At 36.8% G+C, this 18,613-nt stretch overlaps 1 protein-coding gene across 2 annotated transcripts in view; it reads right to left on the reverse strand.

Moving 5' to 3' along the window:
• LOC106052142 (excitatory amino acid transporter-like) overlaps positions 1–18,613 on the reverse strand; it is an 83,444-nt gene that overhangs the window by 49,391 nt on the left and 15,440 nt on the right. The window contains exon 2 of one of the 2 annotated variants that reach the window (XM_056034141.1): positions 2,495–2,582. The exons of the other annotated variant lie outside the window; for it this stretch is intronic. The gene's annotated coding sequence lies outside the window, so the exon portion shown is untranslated. The remainder of the gene's footprint in view (positions 1–2,494; positions 2,583–18,613) is intronic. 2 annotated transcript variants of the gene reach the window in all.

The raw sequence follows: 18,613 nt of genomic DNA on the forward strand, positions 1-18,613 counted from the left end.
TTTACTTTTGAGTCTTTTATCCTGAAGGCTTTCTAAATTTAGTAATTTTACTAAAGGTGTTACTCTAGTCAAATGTGAATATTCGTCTGTTATGAATCTCACTGCTCTATTTTGTGTCTGTTCCAGTTTCTTAATGTTTTCTTGTGTTGAGGGGGTCCCAAACATAGGATGCATAATCTATTATTGGCCTAACCAAGGTTAAATAACATTTTAGTTTTATGTTCTTATTTGATTTATAGAAATTTCTTTTAATAAACCCTAATGCTTTGTTTGATTTTTTAATAGTTTCATCAATATGGGGATTCCATGACAGTTTTTCATTTATTATAACACCTAGGTATTTTGCGTTTTTAGTCTGTGTTACTGGCTTACCATGAATAAGATAAGTGGAATTAATTTGTTTTATTTTTTTTTGTTACTCTTAACAACTGACATTTTTCTGGGTGGAAAGACATGCTCCAATTTGATTCCCATTTCTGTAATTCATCTAATTCTCTTTGTAAAATTTCTGTATCTTGTGTTGTTTTTATTGTTCTATATATTATGCAATCGTCTGCAAATAATCTGACTTTTGTTCCTGAACTAATGCAATTTGGTAAATCATTTATGTAAATTAAAAACAGTATTGGTGTTGATTTAAAGCCATTTATTATTACAGTTGTTCTCTCCCTATAAGAAAATCTTTAATCCACTGATGTAATGGAACATCAATACCAAAATATTGTAATTTTTTAAGCAAACTATGGTGGTGAACTTTGTCAAAAGCCTTGGAAAAATCTAGTAAAATAGCATCCTTTTGAAAAATCATCAATTAGTCCTATTAGTTGTGTTTCACATGATCTATATTTCCTAAAGCCATGTTGGTAAGGAGTAAGGACATTATGTTTGTCTAAGTGATGCTTGTAAGTGATATTGGTCTCTAGTTTCCTGGGTCAGATTTTTCTCCTTTTCAAATAGGAGGGTGACAGCTTCTTTCCAGTCCCTTGGTACTCTGCCCTGGTTAAGAGATGCCTGAAAAAGTATTTTGAACACTGGTGCTAGCTCATTGCTTAGTTCCTTGAGTAATCTATCTGGAATACCATCAGGTCCAGACGCTTTATTTGGTTAAATGTTCGCTAATAGCTTTTGGATCCCCTTTTCTTGTACTACTATATCTCCTATGTTGTCTACTTGGTTCAAATTTAGTAATATGTCTTTGTCTCCTGGGGCTGAGAATGCTGATGCAAAATATTTATTTAGGATGTTAGCTTTAGTTTCATTATCATTATGTGTTACGTTATTATTTTTTTTTTGTAGAACCACTAAAAATCCCAATTTGTTACAATTGACCTTTCTATCAGCTCATTTTTTGCTAGTTGTGATGATAATTAATGCTGAGCATTGCTGGCCCAGCATGCCTCACTCTAGATTAGGCTCACGTGACTCATACGGACTACGAAGTACCTAAAACGTCTATGTAACAATTTGTTTGGCTGTTTCAAGACGAGGCGAAACTTGCAGAGTCTAGCATAAAGTTAAATTTACTCGATGCAAAGTTATAGTTTAAATTTGCTGATAGGAAAACAAAAAATATAGACAATAAAATCAATCTATGAAAATTAGTTTCATTTTTTTAAATATAAGTTATTAATTTATTTTTTGCTGAAAAAACGTTGATGAATTTCTTGCGCCGTATTTGCGGAGAATGTTGGCGCATGGATACATTTTGTTTTTAAATTCAAGTTTCCTAATATCATGTCACTACTTTATTATTTATAACAGTTTGATAATATTGCTTTAGTCTTACAAAAAATCGAATCACGAAAATAGAAGAAAGTTTTTATGTTCCGCAGTAGGCCTATAGTCTAAACAAGAACAATTTAAAAATACTTTAAAAAAAAAGGCCTAGATTAAGCGTAATTGTATTTATAAGATTGGATGTCATGAAATTGACTACGTAACAGATCTCTACTAACAATAATACATCTGTGCAATAATTTTTTTTTTACCAATTGTTTTTGTTTAGCGCAATTTCATGATTATAGCTTTCTTACTACGCTACGATCCTATCACTTATCTGGACTAGTTGGGGGGGGGGCAAAGGGAAAAAAAGGGGGGGGGGGTGAAGGAAGGGGGCTATCTGTGTGAATGTTACCGCGATCGCTTTTTAAATGTTTGATATATCTTGACTTCTAGTTAGAAGGTCATCCCTTCTAAAGGGGACTAATTCTGCTTATCCCACAACATATGTCAAAGTTTAATTTCTTTCCCTTTTTGATACCAAAAAAAAAAGTTAATTGCCAATAGTTAATTGACTAATTTTTTAATATTTTTTATATAGATTCTTGTTTTGTCAGGTACAAGAAATAATTGTGTACGATTGTAACTTGATCCGAGATTGGGTGTGGGAGAAATGTGTACAATTGTAACTTGATCCCAGATTGGGTGTTGGAGAAATGTGTACAAAAGTTTGACCAAACAGACGGATTTGTAAAAAAAAAAAAATAATACTTACTTTATTGTACTTTATCCTTTCACTAATGCCGGGGGGGGGGGGGGGTCGTGGTGACGTCAAGCTGACGGTGGGTTGCTAGGTGTGATGCCTGTTGGGGATGCAAAAAAAAAATCATAACATCTTTTTGCGTGTGTGTGTGCGCATCGAGATAATAACACAATGTAAATAACACCTGATGCTCCTTTACTAATGAGCTTGTTCTATTTATCCTTGCAACCTGATTCCACTCCACATCTGTGACATCTGCCAATCAATTCAAGACGTAACTGCTTTTTATGCTCCCAAAACATCATCACTCTATAAATACAGGATTATTTTAAGTTTGTAATGAAACTTTAAACAATAAATACCCAGCGTTCAGCATTACATTTGTGCACGCTTTTCTTTAACAAAGATATAGAGTTACTTTTTTAAAAATCAAAGTTAAAAAATAAACCTTGTTAAAACAACCAGCTATTACTCGCCAATAACACCCACTATTTGAATATATTATTAGTCTTTGGATTATTAAATAGACCTATATATTAAACTGTGATTGAAAAACAACTGGAGACTTGCGTACAATATCAACATTATTTAGATTATTTCTTTTTTTTACCGATTCTTTAAATTCTCCGAAACAATCCTCCATCCCCCCCCCCCCCACCTCCCAATTGGATCCTCCAGTACTTCAAGTATATCGTGATTGCTTACTTACAAATAAAAATTTACTAGGAAAGTACACATCGACATGAGTATGAACATATAGCGAGAGAGAGAAAGAGAGAGGGAGTGAGACAGACAGAAAGAGAGAGAGAGAGAGAGAATGAGACAGAGAGAGAGAGAGAAAGGCAGAGAAAACAAAAGAGAAAAATTCGAAATACATAGTATAAATTAGAGAGACAGAGAGAGAGCGAGAGTGTGTGTGTGAGAGAGAGAAAGAGAGAGAGAGAGAGAGAGCGAACCAGAAAATAAAATACGCAATTCATGAATCCATAATATGATTTTGAATCAGAAAGAGATGGGAGAGAGGGAGAGGTAATATCCTGACCTCTCGACCTTGATTGGTTAAAAGGTTAGACTCTGGCGTCAACATAATCAGGCTAATGGTGTATTTTTGTTAGCTTTAGTTCCATAGGTAGTTCCAGGGCCAGTCTTAGGCCATTGCAACCTATGCGGTCGCAGTGGGCCCCGCGCTTTCATAGGCCCCGAGCTAATTTTATGTGTAATTATTAATTGCAAAATATATACGAAAAATTTCTGGAAATAACCTGCACTTATTAAAATTTCCTGAAAACTCATAAAAATCTCATGAAAAATAGACGAAATTACCATTTGTGTGTGTCATTCATTATGGGAAACGCCATTCCTACGCGCGAAAAAAAAAAAGACATTGTCAGCTTTCCTGTAATAAAATGTAGTAATCGGACGAATTTTCCCCTTAACCGGAAGTTCCAATACCTTATTTACTTTTATTGTCACTGGAATATAAATATGCCATAGGTTAAAAGGTTCGTACAGTAAAGTTAACTTGATCGCAATTTTGTACTTAGAAAAGAATGAATAAAATGCAAAGCCGAATTTATTTTCTAATACAAAATCTTAATTTTCACTTATTATCCTTATTCCCACCCAGACTAGGCCCCGCGCAATTAGTTTCGCATAGGGCCCCGCAATCGCTAGGACCGGCCCTGGGTAGTTCACTAGTTAAAATAAAGCATTAAGTGTCACTTCTATGGTTATTATATGCAATTTCCTGACTATTTATCAACACTCTCACGTGATTAATAGACGTGGGCTTAAACGTTAAAACCCATGACCAATGATGGCGCACGAAATGGTCAACTACGCAGAACAATTTCCGCCATCAGCCTACACTCGTAGAGTCTTGACCAACATTAATAAATCTGTGCGATTAGAAATATTTTTACCAATTGTTTTTGCTTAGCGCAATTTCATACTTTTAACTTTCTCCATACGCAATGAACCATGATCCCATCACTATCACTGGACAAGTTTGGGAAAAAAAGGGGGTAAGGGTAGGGAAGAAAGGGTCATCTGGGTCATTCTGGGTGAATGTTATCGTAATCACTTTTTAAATGCACTTATTAAACAAAAGGGGAGGGAACCACCTGAATTCGAACTCAGGGCTAAAGTCACCTCAAACAGATATATAAACCATTATGCTAGTGGGGCACTTATGAAAATGTTAGGTTTTATAGTTATCTATTATTAGTTTCAAACTTTAAATCGGTTACCTATTCAACTTATATTACTAAATCAGTGAAGTACAATTTCTTAACCTTTTTAGATGCCAAACAAAATTATTAATTACCAATAGTTGATTAACTAAATGATTTCATTCTGTTGAATTGATTCTTGTTTTGTCAGGTAAAAAGAAATAATTGTGCAAAATGTCAGCTTTAGGCAAGATTGTGTGTTGCAGTAATAACTTGTACACATTTTTTTTACTTGACAGAGAGAGAGTTGATATAAGCTTAGTAACAAAACACATTTTAAAAAATTAGCGATCTGGAGAAATGTTGTGGTGTAAGAGAATCTAAAAATAAAGCGTTAGAGAATGAGATTCTCTCAAGCTCTGGGACATATGACGTAGGGTTAGGGAGGGCGAGACTGCTGATTGGAACGAGACGAGAGGAGGGCAATGCTTACATTTTTTCATGGATCAAAACAAAAAAGATTGTGTTTGTGTAATGGCGTGTGTGTGTGTGTGTTTTGTCAATGGTGACGATGGGAAGAGGTTAGTGATTGGTTGTTAACGATATAAGCGGCATTGTCGTCAGCTTTCGACCTACAACTCTAGATTGCCAGAGTGAAAATAGCTGTAAATCCACGTCTGAGCATTAATCAAGTAAAAAACAATATTATCACTAATTAGTTCAAGGTTGACTTTTCGGTAGCAATAGTGGTTTTACAGGGTGGGGTCGCTAGCTCCACGCCAAACCCTCCTCCTTTCTCACCCGGGTTCGGGACCGGCAGATGGCGGAGTAGATGGAGGAGGCTTCAGACATTGCCAGTGACCTTTGTGGAGACAGTTTGCCGCCCAATGTGCTGAACGACGTGGGAGGACCTAAGTCTAAGTCAGTCTAAGTATCACTAATAAAATTAATTATGAAACGTCGTTTTTTTTTTACAATTGGCCCCTTCAACAAGAACTTCTCAAAACTTTCTTTCAAAGAAGGCATTTCAGAGTGTTCGGATGTGTCTCGAGTAACGAAATGTTTACGAAGGTTACGAAGGACCAGGTTAATTACCATCTGCCTCACTTTATTATAACACCGTCGAAAATCGTATACGCGTCCATTGATGAGGACATGTCGTATAAGAAAATATTCATGACGCGTCTGTAGCACACGTTATAATCTACACCGATGACGTTACTGCAAATTGAACTTTCGATTAGCAGGATTAAATTGTATATGTGGTTTACAAAAAAATTGGTATTAATAAATTTGCATAATTGCAATCGTTTATTCCTTTTTCTCCATTGAATTCTTAAGCCTCTTTTTGTTTTTATGCGGCCTCATACCGTTTGTTGAACACTTACAGTCGATACTAATTAATTTCAAAAGATACCAGGGATTTTATGGGTAAGTCTATGATTGTTATATGTATAATTATTGTGTTAATTGCTGGAGTTGCGTGGAAAACTGCTTGAAGCTGGGAGCGCATTGCTGTGTTATGATTAACAAAAAGTTTAAGTGTTTAAAATATAAATTCAAATGAATTTTTTAAAATACACTAAATTTACATTATAATAATAATAATTCCAAATACTGTTTCAAAAACTAAAGCTGGACAAAGTATTATTATTTATAACTTTTTATTGTATAAAATTGTACATTAAGGATTAATTACTATCTTGTTTACTATTTTAAATTATAAATAATGTATATAATAAAGATTTAAATGTACCAGTGATTATTGCCCTTCCAGTCAACAATTATGTGCATATTTCATATGTTTGTAATTAGAGCTGCATATATTGTTTTCTGCCTAAATTGAGGTATAATTGAATAATTAGATTTCACAAGGTTAATGCATTTAAAAAAATAATGGCTAAGATTTTGGATTCTAGAACATGGCAATCATGTGACGAATATTTTATGATTTTCCACCCAGTGAAGACAAATATTGTAAGGGAGAGCCTATCCATTTCGTTTTTTTTTTTTCACTGTACTTTTTTAAAAAACATTTGTATTGTCTGCCCCTTGTTGGTGTCACATGACATTCCAACAATGTCAACTAGTGACCGAGAAAAAACAAAGGTAAAGGACACCAGACTAGTAACAGGCCAAGCACAGGTAGAAAAAAAAAAGGGGGGGGGGGAGAGAATTAGCTTTTAAGGGTAATTTTGTCTGATAGATTTATTGATTATCAATAATATATTTTAAGATTTATAATTTATCAGATTTTATTTTAAGTCGACATAAATATAAATTTTGCAGGCTAGTGTTTCTAAGTTTCGCACAATTATAGCGAGAAACAGAAAGAGAAAGAAAGAGAGTAGGAGAGAAAGAGAGAGAGACAGAGAGAGAGAGATAGGAGACAGAGAGAAAGAGAGAGAGACAGAGAAAGAAGAGACAGACAGAGAGAGAGACAGAGAGAGACGAGACAAAGAGAGAGAAAAGAGAGAGAGAGAGAGAAGAGACAGACAAAGATACAGAGACACAGAGAAAGAGAGTAAATGAGAGACAAAGAGAGACAAAGGAAAAAGAGAGACAGAGAAAAGGGAAAGAGAGAGAGAGAGATAATGAGAGAGAAAGAGAGAAACATTCATGAGAAAGACAGAGAGATACACAGGAAGAGTCCGAAGAGAGAGACACTGAGAGAGACGCAGAGAGAGAGAGAGAGAGAGAGAGAGAGAGAACGTTGAATGAAAACGAAAGTAATGAAAGAAAAAAAACAACAAAATTCAATAGAGAAGCAAAAGACAGTTCAGATGAAGAAGAAAATGCTTATAAATACAAAAAACAACAACAAAAAAAAAAACAACAACAAAACAAAACAAAACAATGACAGTAAGATAAAAACATACTTCCATATATGGTCCATATAGATTCTATTACACAGAGCGCTCAACTCAGCACAAATCAATAGAAATCGAGATGTCTTTTCTATGCGAAGCTAACAGTCTTCTTGAATTATACATGTCTTCTGTATGTCTGGGGGCAGGAGTGGGGGGTAAACACATCTACGCCACTGAACATGCACTTGTTAATAGCGATAGAACAAGCGAATAAAAGCTGGAATGTCATTCTATTATTCGAATAAAAGCATTATTCACAAATCAAACTTTCCGCAACAAATGCTCGAAAAATCAAATATTTCATTCTTGTTTCCCGGCTGTGACGTCAGTGGCTTTCTAAGCTCTAAAGACAAATTAAATTTAATTATCTTTCTTTTTTCAGTTATCTATGCTTCCTATGTCAATACAAATGTGATCAATTCAAGATTTATACATCTTCGCACGCTCTCGATTACCGAATCAGAAACCCCATTGGTAGCGAACTATGCTGAGAATTACTCCCTTAGAGCAAGGAAGAGGAAGCGGGCAGTGAGTTGTAAGGTCGCCTTGTCCCCGTACAAGGACAGACCTCTTGCCGCACATGGACTAGTATTCGCTCTCCCAATTCCTTGTCCCAAACGTCCCTCATGCAGAGCTCGGTATTCTTAAAGAATGTGCTCTTTTGTCTCGTCTCCTCGACGCAGTGGCGGCACCGTGTGTCGTAGTTCTCCTTCCACCGTCCCAAGTACGCACCTATTGGACAGTGCCCGGCTCGGAACTGGGCTGGGACTGCCTGTTCCGCACGGCAAAGCTCCCACCATGCGTCCTTTCGGTCTGGTCTACTCATCTGCTTATGTAGCTCTCGGCCCTTGTAGGAAGCGTCCCAACTGTTGAACCAATGTGCCGACAAAAAGGTGTCGGCTAGGGATCGTACACTCGCAAGAGTCAGTCAGTCAAATCCGGATAATCGGACCACATGGGTCACGTTCTTTTTTGTTTGTCCTATTAACCGGCTGGTCCTATTAACCGGCTGGTCCTATTAACCGGTGGTCCGAATAAAGAAGTAAGAGTTGGTAAAAAAAAAGGAGTAAAAGACGACATTGGAAAGTATTCGGAACGAAGTGAATGGAAGTTGTAGAGTCGCACTTTAGGGGACTGCCAGGGAACGAAGTGAATGGAAGTTGTAGAGTCGCACTTTAGGGGACTGCCAGGGAACGAAGTGAATGGAAGTTGTAGAGTCGCACTTTAGGGGACTGCCAGGGAACGAAGTGAATGGAAGTTGTAGAGTCGCACTTTAGGGGACTGCCAGGGAACGAAGTGAATGGAAGTTGTAGAGTCGCACTTTAGGGGACTGCCAGGGAACGAAGTGAATGGAAGTTGTAGAGTCGCACTTTAGGGGACTGCCAGGGAACGAAGTGAATGGAAGTTGTAGAGTCGCACTTTAGGGGACTGCCAGGGAACGAAGTGAATGGAAGTTGTAGAGTCGCACTTTAGGGGACTGCCAGGGAACGAAGTGAATGGAAGTTGTAGAGTCGCACTTTAGGGGACTGCCAGGGAACGCGCAATAGTAACGACATTCATTAAAAGCGAGACTGTAGTGTACACACGACCGGCTCGCACTTTCATAGGCCCCGCGCTAATTCTAGGTGTAAATTTTCCAGGAGATGTCGGAAATATCCTGAAATTGCAAAATATATGAAAAGTCCTGGAAATCTGAAATTATTAAAATCTCCTGAAAACTCATAAATATCTTAAAAACAGACTTTGTGTTATGGGGTGTCATTCAATATAGAAAAAAACGCCAATACTACGCGAGTTAACAAGAAAACGGCTTGTCAGCTTTCATTTAATAAAATGTAATGTAAAGACAAATTTATTTTCAAATACGAAAATCTTAATTTTCACTTATCATCCTTTTCCCTTCCCAGACTTGACCCCGCGCAATCCATATCGCATAGGGCCCCGCAAATGTTAGGGCGGCCCTGACTGTATATATAGATAAACGGGCAGTTTAGGCTAGGCTTTCATAGGAGTGACATCTTTAACATAATAGTGACTGAGACTAGACTGTTCCTGTTCTGAATTAAAGATTTATATTTGATCTACGCCTGTTGATGTTTCTGTTGTATATACCGTGTCTGTTCATAAGAACTCAGAGAAATAATACATGTACTGATCAACACAAACTCTACAGATATAGATAAAATATATTACAAAGCGTAGAGAAGAGCATTAGCAAAGACTTAACTATTTCTCTTCTAACTGACGATACCAACGTTGATTCCACCAGAATGTAGTAAATAATTACGGAGAGAAAGAGTTAATACTGTTGACATCTCAGTGAGTGTTCTTTATAAATCTGAAGACAGAAACTTAGACTCAAGGCCTGGCGAAAGGTAGATACAATTTCGGTCGATTAAAAAAAAGTTAAATTGTCGGCTTTGACCTCGCTTTAATTTTTTCCCAGCGTGTGGAATACTTCAATAGTAATTACTTTACTCTTATATCTAGTTTAAACAAGGAATCATTGGGAAATTCATCTTTAAAAATACATGGAGAGATTTCATTGAAAACTAATGGTGACAAAATTTAAAAACTTGATCAGCGCTTGTGTGAAATAAATTTGTTTAATTTAATGTATACAACTTTTTTCTACTCTATTTTATTTAATAGCAGAGCGAGAATATCACGTGATTGGGTTGAGCATGCCAGCTTTGTCAAATAGTTTAAAACCAACTTAAACAGTGCTGAAGAATATTGAAGTTAAATAAACATATTGTCTCATAAAAATATGCCGAAATTGTGCTACAAGTAGATCATAATGTTTGAGTTCAATAATTTCAGTTCAAGTGTGGTCAGAATTAAAGATAAGTATAACAACAACAACAACAACAAAAAAAAAAACACACACAAAAGAAAAACCACAACAGAAAAACGTATGCAAATCCGCCGTTTGAAAATGAGTCTGCAGACAAGTTGCTGCGTTGAACCAAGTCTTTCACTTCCTCTTGTCAAAACCAGAAGTTTTTCCCTGAGCTACAAGAAGCCCTAAAGTACTTCCTGTTTAAACCAGGTGTCTTGCAGACGAAAACTTGGATACCAGTTGAAACGTTATCTGGGTTGAATGTTGTTTTTTTTCAAACTATAACTTGAGTTGTTTTTTTTAAGCGAAAAAAAACAAAAAAACAAACAAACAAACAATAACAACAACCACAACAACAAATGGTGTAATATCTAAAATAATTATTTTAATGACCTCTTTCTCATTTACATTTTCATTTTATTTTTATTACTCTATTTATTTATTATAGTATTTATTTGATGACGAAAGTGAAAAAAAAAAAGGTGTATAATTTAGGTTTAGGGCACTTGATAATCGTGTGGTTTTAAGTAGAGTGGTGACAGGAAGTGGTCCCAAGTCAGGAGAATTTCATTTTTGAAATCTGTTTGAAAAAAAGTTGTTATGATTTACTTATTTAAGAAAGAAAGAAACGTCCCCTGAACTTCTTGCAGTTGTAACAACAACATATATAAATGTATCTTTACATTGAAAGATCTATCTATCTATCTATCTATCTATCTATCTATCTATCTATCTGTCTGTCTGTCTGTCTGTCTGTCTGTCTATCTATCTATCTATCTATCTATCTATCTATCTATCTATCTGTCTGTCTGTCTGTCTGTCTGTCTGTCTGTCTGTCTGTCTGTCTATCTATCTATCTATCTATCTATCTATCTATCTATCTATCTATCTAATTATCTGCCTGTGGGCAGTTTAGATCTATAGCTTGTTGCCACGTCGTACAGATCTGTACCGCTTGAGCCAACCATTGCCTATCTTAACAGAGCTATATAATTAGAACATAACTATTGTTATTATTTTAGTAAGCTAAAAGTAAAGTACCCCTTTCAGACCTTGCGATCTATTGGGCAGATAATGAAAAGGTCATCTGATTTTTTTGGTACACGGTTAATACTTTGGTACCAGTTGAAACCGTTATCTGGGTTGAACAATGGTGTCATGTGGCCAGCACAACGACCATAGGCCTTTACGTTCCCTAACGAATGTCAGGTATCAAGAAGAGTTGGGTGGACTCAGGGGTCTCCTGAAAATCCCAAAATTCAAAAATCCAAGTCTCCACCGAGACTTGAACTCGAGACCGGTTGGTTCGGAAAACAAAAGCTTTACCACTCAATAATAACGCAACAGCACTAGTATACTTGGGATGATATATCACAAGGTTGGGCAAAGTCTAAATACAAAGGCAGACCTGACAAAATGTGGGAATTATTGCTGCTATAGTTACGTCTGATCGTCGACCATGCCGCACGCTGTAATCACGTTTTCACGTGTGATTGAATTTGGCGGGAAATTCTCTGTTCGCTTAACTCTGGATGGTGAACTTACACCAACACAAGTAAACGGATCCAGAGTTAACTCCCTTTCAGCAAGTCCATAGGGAGAATTGTCAGCGCGCATGTATATGTTTTAACCTCGGTTTCCCCCCTCGGTTTCCCCCCTCGGTTTCCCCCCTTCACCCTTTTTTTCCCCACCACATCAAACGATCTCTGCAAAAAAACAAAAAAAAAAAACAACCAACAACAAACAAACAAGTATGTGTAATTTAATAAACCCAGTTTCTGTTTCTCTGAAGACAGATTTTCAGTGTATGCGGCGTGGGACACGAACTTGGTGGTGTTACTGGTGTCCATGGTGAGGGGCAGTGTGGGATGTGGTGGTTGCTGCTGACTGAATGTTTTATGAGGTTCAGTGGAATTCACCAGTCCACAGTTTTTGTGTGTGTGTGTTTGATGTAAATATCTCACAGCTAAGCTACTGTTTCAGACTTGCCGTCTGCTAAGCACTAAAGGATTGAAACCTGTCTGAGTATATTTGAAAAGCTCAGAGACTCACTAGAACACAGAGAAAGTGAAATATAATGGAATGCAGAGAATTCGAACAGGCATACATTGAAATTCCACTTAATTAGAATAAATTTCAATGGTAGTTTTTTTTAAATTCTATCTATCTGTGTATTGGAAGTCTGTAATAATCGATAATTGGAAGAAACATTCTTCATTTTGACACACTGATACACGCCAGAAGGTCTGTTGCGTTTCATTCATCCTTCAATACGCTGCTATCGTTCGATTTCAAACAGCGCATTGAGTGTGTGTCTACGTGTGTCGCGTTTGTGTGTGCATGGTGTATATGTTATAAGTTACAATTATGTGCAAACATCCTAATCATGGGTGTGCCTGATGAGGGACAAAGACCCTCCACTCCAAGGCATATTTCTTATTCCATTTGCAGATCGGCTTTAGGCATAGGTAAACTAGGCAGCCGCATAGGGCCTCTGATTGGTGGGGGCCTCACAAAGTATAAAAAGTTTTAGAGTAGAAATATCGAAACTTGTCCTCAATGTTATTGTCGGAGTCATTATGTTTTTAATAAATTGGGTAATTTTTTTTCCACAGTTTTTCATTTTTCTATTTCATTTCTGGCCACCAAAATTCACTTCGCCTAGGGCCTACACTTATCTAAGGCCGGCCCTGCCATATGCTAAAACGAACACCCTTTTTTTCCCTAATGCTATTAGAGCTAGGAATGGGTTGCCTGAATCAGCCAGGAAAACCAACGACTTCAGCTTTTAAGTCACTAAATAACATGCATGACTAGATTGAACCAGGAGCACGCATAGAACGTAATCATCATCTGTTTTGCAGTCACGTCTGTAACTTATTCTATAAGATACATCTAGCCAGATATTTTATGTTGCTAAAGTTGTTCTTAATGTTTGTTTCTTAAATTCATTTCTAAATTTTGTTTCTGAGTGTTTTTTTTTTAAACTTTTATGAAAAGTTGTTCTTAACTTGTTTTTAACCACGAATACCTAATGTCAACATATTTCTGCCTTTTGGTTTATTTATGTTTCTGCATTAGATACTTATCTATTTGAAATACTTATGTAGCTTAGCTTCTCGATATAAAAATAAGTCTACAAAATATGAAATATTATCAATTGTAAAAAAATAAATCTCTTTATGAGAAAGTCATGTATCTGGCAGAGTTTGTTTAAGCAGGCTCCAAGAGATGAATATCACAGAAGGCGCTGTTTGTGACGCCATCTCTGTTTTCCGTAATGCATGACATGTCTTCAACAATATATTGGTTTATGAGCGGGAAGAGAGGTCAAGAAAGGTCAAGCCTTAAAACTCCCCTTGGCTCTGACGCAACCACGTACACAGGTACACATTCAAACATGTGTGCACTCACACACACACACAAACAATGTGTCGTGTCGTAAATTTATAAGGGCCAGTGGGAGAGCAAGATATGCCAGGAATTCACAACGAACTCAAATGAGGAAACACATCCGGGAATAATGGCAGTGCACCATGGGTAGAGATTTCTTCAAGGCACGTGACACTAAATTTGAATGAAGAGGAAGGCCCGAGACAGAACTACTGATCTAAGAACTTATCGCTTCTATTATAACCTTCAGCAATCTTCCCGGAACACCGACAGGGCTTTATTCATTTGGGAAACAGTGGTTTAAAAACTGTTGTCGTAATATTGTCGTCATTATAATTCACGCAAGCAGAAAATAAAAACTAATGTGATTAGAGATTATTTAGAGATTCTCATGTATGGCTGAAAAGCTATAAATAGTTTAGTTTTCGTCTATCTGGTATACAGACAACGTGACGTGTTGATAAGTTATGTTTTTTTTTTTCCTGTCTAATTAATTAAAGCCTTTTTTTTTTTTAAATCGAGAGACCAGATTTGAGCCTTAAAAGTGATTAGGTCGTGGTCAAGAAAAACTGGCTACAAAAAATCAAGATAGCTCCTTAACGGAAGAATTATTCAGATGTATCACAACGAGTAGTAGATGGTACATAACAGAAGAGAATGTACAGCTGGACTACAGACTAAATCCTTCACAAAAGCAGGACAAAGAGTTTCTTCAATCACTAGCTGATCCAGAACTTCGGAAAGGGGGGGGGGGGCGATTTTTTCCAAACCCTAACCCTAACGCCCAGTAAACCCTAACCCTCTGCATAAACTATGCGACTAGGAGATAATTATCTGGGCTTAGAACTCATCTCAATCGTGACTCTTATACTGACAATTTTCATTTGAATTATAACTTTTCCAAAGCAAAGTCTTTCTTAAAATAATTATTATAAATTCATGTGAAATTACATAAACTCTGTCTGGAAAGGGTAGGGGCGGTAGAATGAAAACGATTAATCCTCGCTCCTTTTTATAATTTCTGCTGATGATTGCATTTGGCATTAAAGAATAGGGGTGGGGCGACTCGATATAAGAATTACATTTTTAGCATATATAAATAAATAATAAATTATATTAGTGACTGATTTTATTTATTTAGTAATTTATTAACTATAATACAAAAAGAAAAAGTATTGGTTTGTCCGATGGGGTACTCGGCCCCCCCCCCATCGGCCAACAGGGGAACAAAAATAATATAAAGGTCGGTTAAAATACTAATAATAAGTTTTAATCATTTAGATATTTAATTGATTGTGTAAGCAAGCAGAGATTTTTATAATAAATTGGACCACCCCCCTCCCCTCTCGAAAGTTAAGGGGGGGGGATTGATGCCACCTCCCCATCCCGACCCCACCATATCGGCCAACATACTAGAGGGGGCGAAATAATCTAAAAATAGGTTGAAATATAAATAATTAGTATATATTATTAACATAAGTAATAAATTCGTATACAGATTGTGTGAAATCTATAATAAAATTCGTCAAACACTAAGGGGGTGGGTCGGGGGGCGATCACCCCTCTCCCTCCCCCTGGATCCGCCAGTGCCTTTAATAGTACAGAGGTAAATTTAACAAAAAGACAAACCAACAGACAACTTTCTCAAGTCTGTTGACAAAAAATCTGACACTTGGGCTTACAGTTTATGTGGATAGGTAAGTGAGACTTATAATACAGACACTCAGACGCATTCCTTCATTCATGCTAAAAATGGGGGCTCAGTCTAATGAGTAACTAGGTCCTCTTATGCATTTTAGCTTTAGACTTTTATTAAAGTGTTTATTAATGTGGTCTAATAAAAAAAATTACGTACTCATGAAACGCAACACCGTTTCTGAGTTGCATAATAGGAGAACTAAAACATAATTTTTTTTTGTTTTCTTTGTTACAATTTGACGCTCTATTTAACAAAATGGAAGAAGTGATTATATTTTATCATAACATAACAAAAAAAAAAAAAAAAAAAAAAGCCCACAAAAGAGACAAGATGGCCCATAAAGAGGCACATAAAGCCCAAAAAAAGAGACAAAGAAAAGAGGCCTTAGGCCCAAGGATTCCTATGATCATAAAGCTAAAATTGAATAGCGCAAATTCTGAGGTTTCCTTTAAAAAAAAAAAGATTATATTAAAAAAAAAATTGTATTCTTTTTCAACTTTTTTTCACCATAGAATAGATCATATTTATTTGACATCTTTTAAGTATCTTTGAACAAAGGTGTGGTGGCTGAGTTGTAAAATACTTGGCTTCCGAACCGAGGGGTGTTAAGTTTGAATTCCTGTGAAGACTTGGGGATTTTGAATTTTTAGGAGGCTCCTGAGTCCAGCCAACTCCAATGAGTTACTTTACATACGTTGGGTAAGTAAATGCGATTGTTCGTTGCGCTGGCCTCATGACACTCAGCGGTAGACACAGATAAGCTGAACAACATCTGTACCATAGATCGAAAGGGAAACTTTCACTGATCTTAGGATTTAAGTTAGAGTACACAGAATGTTAATGGGATGAATGACCTCCCCTCTTGTAGCCTCTCTGCACCGACCCTCATAATCAAACAGGTCATCCCTCCACTTTTCCATTTGAACCAAACAATATTTTCTATGAGATTTTTAAATTTCTTTTTTTCCCTTTTGAAAATGATCACTTTCGCCGCTGCCACAGATTCGCCCCCCAGATCCTCCCCAACAATTTGTTTTCACCCCTTCTCTCTTCTCACGCCCAGGGCATACGCTCAATTTCAACACTTGCTATTGCATTATGGGTAACCAGAAGGTCACATATGACCAACACCCAAGGTCTAGTTGTGGCTGGGTTTTTTTTTCCTCTCACTTTATACTTGATTACCGTTTTTTTTTTTTTTTCAGTTAGTTCTTGTTTTTGTTTTTTTAAATTTAAAAACTATTTTTGAAAACTTCTCTGACACCCTCTGGTTCCATGAGACTAACTCCACTAAGAATTCTATGACATGTTACAAAAGTATGACAGAACATGTCTTCTTACGTGGTTACGTGATCTGAATGACAGCTGACAGGAAAACGGGACAAAATCGTTTTATGACAAAAGACATAGAGCGCGTGCCGTGCGGGTGACGTGATAATGTCATCGCTCATATAGGAGCTAGAAAAACACGGTATCCAATGTCATATATATGTTCAAACATTATTCATACCTATATAACAACAATTGCATTTATGAAAAACTAGACATATGTTTCCCGCGACCCGCGGGTCTTTATTTGCGCATTACTGTCGATATAGTCACTGAGAGTGTTTTGTAAACAATTAAACGAAATAATAATGTAATAAGTAAAGCGAATGTGTCAATGTAAAAATAGTGTGAATGAAGCGATCAAATCAGAATAGCTCATGGGCGTAGCCAGGGGGGGTTCTTGGGGTTCAAACCCCCCCCCCCGAAATGAAATCCCCCCCCCGCAGGGGGGTGGGAACGGAATTAAGGGACTGATTTTTGCTTTCATTTTGTTTATTTTAGTTGAGATTTTAATACTAAATTATCACTTACCACAGCACAGCCGAGGCAGTTTTGAGTTAAAAACCCTCTACCAGGGGGTTTTGAGATACAAATCCCTCTACCAGGGGGCTTTGAGTTTAAAACCCCCTACAGGGGGTTTTGAATTTTAAACCCCCTACCTGAGGTTTTTTGCAGTTAAATCCCCCTCTTCTATAAAACAAAAAAAAAAAAATGCAAACAACAATCCCCAAATTCCAACAGCACAGTTGAGGAAGATTTTGATTTTAAAACCCCCTCCAAAATTTACGATAAACCCCATCTTCAATATAAAAAAAGCAAATTACACACTCAAAATTCTATGAGCGTAGCCAAAGGGGTTTTGAGTTTAAACCCCCCTCCCCTCCAGTTAGGGTTTGAAGCTAAAAAGTACCTCTTCAATATAAAAAAAAGCAAATTACACACTATAAAATCTATGAGCGTAGCCAAAGGGGTTTTGAGTTTAAGTCCCCCTTCTCCAGATGGCTTTTTCTTTAAAGTTTAAAACCCCTCCAGATGGTTTTGAGTTTAAAATTCCCTTACAGAGCGTTTAGAGTTGAAAACCTCTCTCTTCAATATTATTTTAAAGCAAACTACAGTCACCAAATTCTATGATCGTAGCTAAATGGGGTTTTGAATTAAAAACAAAACAAAAAAACTCCAGAGATTTCTTAGTTTAAAACCCCTCAACAGATGATTTGACGAAAAAACTTTCCTTTTCGATATAAAATCTAAAGCGAAATACAGGCATGTAATTCCAAGAGCGTAGTCAAGAAAGGTTACAAATTTCTACCAGTGGCTTGGGCTCCATTAATAAAGTGTGAATAGTCTTCTGCCGAAATTGAAAATCATTAAATGTGTCTCAACAAAGATGACTAAGACAGATTTTAGGAGTAGTCATAGAGATCGGGTCTAAATCAAAGAAATCATATGCCGAACTGGGAGTCAAATTTTTAGTAAGGTTGTGACAGAGCGTCGCATGAGGTTTTGTGGGACATGTTCTCACACAAAATGAATTACGCAAAATAAGAGTTGCGGAAACAGCTTGCCGGAAAATGCGCCGATCGGCTCGAGAGGGTCTAAGTCAGTAAGAATAGCACATTAGGTTTTTGAAATAAAACTTTTTAATAGCAAGATAATGCACTGTAGATACCTCAGAATATGCATTTTGTTGGCTTTCAATACCAGAGATAGTGCTCGGCGGCGGGGCTTCGCCCCGCGCTGGGGGAGCGCTGCGAACTCCCCCAGACCCCCTTGCTAGCAGGGAGTCTAAAATAAACAATAAACGTCTTCCGAAAGGGTCAGAATGTA

Source organism: Biomphalaria glabrata, chromosome 6, assembly GCF_947242115.1.
Source record: "Biomphalaria glabrata chromosome 6, xgBioGlab47.1, whole genome shotgun sequence".
In the NCBI taxonomy this organism is placed as follows: domain Eukaryota; kingdom Metazoa; phylum Mollusca; class Gastropoda; family Planorbidae; genus Biomphalaria; species Biomphalaria glabrata.